This window comes from Rutilus rutilus, assembly GCF_951802725.1.
Source record: "Rutilus rutilus genome assembly, chromosome: 1".
NCBI classification, from domain to species: Eukaryota; Metazoa; Chordata; class Actinopteri; order Cypriniformes; family Leuciscidae; genus Rutilus; species Rutilus rutilus.
This window is the reverse complement of record NC_140209.1, coordinates 40,146,313-40,150,248: the sequence shown is the minus strand read 5'-3', so window position 1 is coordinate 40,150,248 and position 3,936 is coordinate 40,146,313.

The following is a 3,936-nucleotide window of genomic DNA, read 5'->3' as shown; positions in this document are numbered from 1 at the left end:
TGTAATACCACACAATGTAAAAATACACTATTTACATTTACCTTTATGCATTTTAGCAAACACATTTATCCAAAGTGACTTGCATTATTTGTAATATACAATGTCAGGTTTATTTGACAACTAGATCAGGAAGAAAGTTTTTTTGTGTGTGTTTGCAAGTGCGTAAGTGCTTGGGGTGGTCACCATGCAAGTCACCATGAAAGTAAAATTGACTATTCTTATTTTTTATGGAATAGTGCAGTTTTTCTTAAAATAAATGTGTCTGTGCATATCTTTTTTATTATTATTAATGTACCCTCATCATCTTTAATAAAAATAACTTCCCCTTCCTCTTACAGCGACTTCTCTGATCACGTGTTTACTGGCGTGAGGGCGGGGCAACCTGTCACTCACATGACATCACAGGCAGCTATAGCAAAACCACAACAATCCAACGATCCAATCAATTCTCGATGGACAAAATCAAGTCCCACCCTTCACTTTTCCTTGTTCGAGAAGTCGTTTCACTCGGATATATGTCACAATAGGGATGAAAAGACCATCGCAACTTCCGTCTCATGCCAAATTGAAGTGCCTGTGGAAGAGGTGTGTCAGCTGCTACCTGAAAGATGTGATGGTCTCAGCAGATCAGGTGGAGGATGTCAGCTCATTCCGCCAGAAAGAACCCGAGAGGCTCAACGTTTTGGAGAGTGACTTTACTTAGTGCCTGATTGTGACGGAACAATAAGGCGACACTCATTCAGTTTATAGTGCATAAAATGTGCTGTTCAGCAGTGCAGGAGCTGTATGTCTGAAATCCTCTCCATTCTGTAGATGAGGCAGGCACTCAACTGTCTGAAGTTTATAATATACAGGTTCACCGCACACTGTTTTCTACTTGGTCACCTGGTCTGCAGAACATGATGCAGAAATAAAATAACATGACGTTTAGGAATGATATTGGCCTCATTAGACAACAATGAAAACCCAACAAGGCCTAATAATTAGTATTAGCCCAAACTGTGATTTACTGGGTTGCATCCAGTGATCAGTGGTTGCTTCTCAAAGCTCAGTCAAGTCATTTCCAAATCTTTAAGAATAGTAAAGAGATTATAGATATATTTAATATATGACTGTATGGACAAACATAAGGTGAACAACCGATTAGTTTCAATGAAGTGCTCTTATCTGATATGATCTGGTGGTGAACTGGGTGCCGAAGACAACATTCTCAATGTTTCTCTGGGCCTCCCACCAACAGGGAAATGAAGGCTGAAGTAGAACATGTGGGGATTATGCAGAAGAAGAGGACTGGAGTGCGGATCAGAGAAATGGGGAGGTCTCTGTCATAATAACCATGCGAAATCCTATTCCCACTGATCCCATAAAAGCACATATCAAAGTCATCACCGCAGGGCAAGGGCACAGGCACATGAAAGTGTTAGACACACTTCTGAAGAGGGTGGTGTGTGTGTGTGTGTGTGTGTGTGTGTGTGTGTGTGTGTGTGTGTGTGTGTGTGTGTTGTAAAGTCATCTGCATGCTTCAGAACTATATGCTATTATAACAAAGCTATTTCCATTTCTTCCTGTCAAAAATATGATTTTCATTAATATTAATATATGCAAAGAAGTGATGATGGTTTGCTCTCCTTAACAGTGCAGCTAAAATCCAAATGAAACCATTTTTAGTTCTAATGATGTTATGTAAAGTATATCATGTCACCCGGTCATTATCTTAAAATAAACTAAATTCAATTAACATTTAAGTTTTTTTTTTTAAAATAATCCATTAAAACTTACAAAACAGTTTACTTAAGTCCTCTGAGGTCACATTATGATAAATAAACTGAGACTAAAGATGGCAGTTGCGTTTGTATGAAACAAAAGAGCAGGAGTGGTATGATACAAGAAAGTAGTGCCGGTTGCAGTTACCCGTATGAGCAGACTGATCAGCAGACCATGAAAAACTGAAAATATTAGGAAACATCTGACCACTGAATGTTGCGATTGAGTTGACCAATTAGAATCGAGCATTCCAGAGAGCGTGGGAAAAATAACCTCTTTCCTTTTTCTGTTTAAATGCCACATATCAGAGTTGAAAAAAACCCCACTTCAATACACATTTGTACTTGAAGTGAAATTGAATTGTTGAAGCAAACATTAAATCAAGGACAGCCTTTCAGTACAAGTTCTCCCACTTAATCTCTTGACATGGACAGCTGCAAATATTTCACCCTTCTTTAGAAATGCTTGCTTGTTTTTAAAATTCTTGTTCAGTTATTTCATTACACATGCTATTCTTTTGCTCATGCTTATAAAGCTGAATGTATTTCCTCATATTGCTCGAATCAGCTAGATAATAATGCGCACACTTCATTGTGAAACTCTGATGGAGGTTCAAAGACCTTCAAACACAAGCAACAAGAGATTTGTATGTCAGGCTGAGTACAGCGATTCAACTGTGTGCGTATGTGCATCTGTCTTTGGTCTTGTTCTCACATGCTCAATGCTTAACTCCTCATCTCAACCTAGTCTTTAATTATGCAAGGTTTACATGTGGTTTACACTAAAGAACATTCAAGATTTACACCACAGAGGCACAGCTGATAACAGCTATAGAAATCTGAAACTGACCTGTATTTTGCCATCGCTGATAAAAACTACTTTAGCTTCAAACCTGCTTGTAGAGCTCAAAGAAAGGATTGTATTAAGACACAGATATGGGGAAGACTACAAAGAAATCTGCTGTATTGAAGGTTCACAGAAGCATGTAGCTTCCATAATCTTTAATGGAAGAGGTTTGGACTCTTCCTAGAGCTGGTCAAACTGAGCAATCGATGGAGAACGGCCTTGGTCAGAGTGGTGACTAAGAAGCTGATGGTTGAGCTCCATGATCATATATGGAGACAGGACAAACTTACAGAAGGACAAACATCACCCCAACACTCCACTGATCTGAGTGGCCAGACTCAACTCTCTCCTCAGTGAAGACACATGAAAACCCACTTGGAATTTACAAAAAAAGCACCTAAAGTACTCTCTCGGACTGTGAGAAACAATATCTTCCGGTCTGATGAACCTCAGTTCCAAACATCATGTATGGAGGAAACCAGGCGCTGCTCATCACCTTCACAATACCATCCCAGCAGTAAAGTGTGGTGTTTTTCAGTGACAGAGACTGGGGGACTCTTTAGAGTAAGGAAAGCTCAACGCAGCGAAATATAGAGGTAGCCTTAAAGGGATTGTTCACCTAAAAATGAAATGATGTGTCATCAATGATCAATTACTCACCCTCATGTTGATCTAAACCTGTATGAGTTTCTTTCTTTTGTTGAACACAAAAGAAGATATTTAGAATAATGTTGACGGTAGCCATTGACTTCAATAGTTTTTTTTTCCTACTGTGGAAGTCAATGGCTACCGTCAACTGTTTGGTTACCCAAATATCTTCTTTTGTGTTCAACAGAAGAAAGAAATCTCGAAGATTGAAAGAAATCGGGAGATTGAATGATTCAATCCCTCATGCATGAAAAAGTGATTTGTTGCCACCTACTGGTGTATCGATGAAACAGAGTTATAGAATAACACAAACTGTGAAAAGTCCCATTGCTGCTGGAATCAAATTGGACGACTGGAACACAATACAATAGATGAAATATTTCCAGTATTTCTTCCATAATTATGACAAAGCTGCTTGTTTTAAACCTTTGATTCCAGATGTTATGTTCTCCATTCCAAAATAATACATGTTCTCAATATAAACAATAGTTATTAAAATTAAAAAAAGATGAAATTATGGGATAATTTTCATTTTTTGGTGCACTAACTCTTTAATATTTATTTAAATGTATTATTACAATAGTACTAATAACACTGCAAATCACTGTTGTTGTGGCTACTAGCACAGCAATGGAAGGAATATGCAACAGCACAAAAAGGAGTAAACTTTTACTGGCA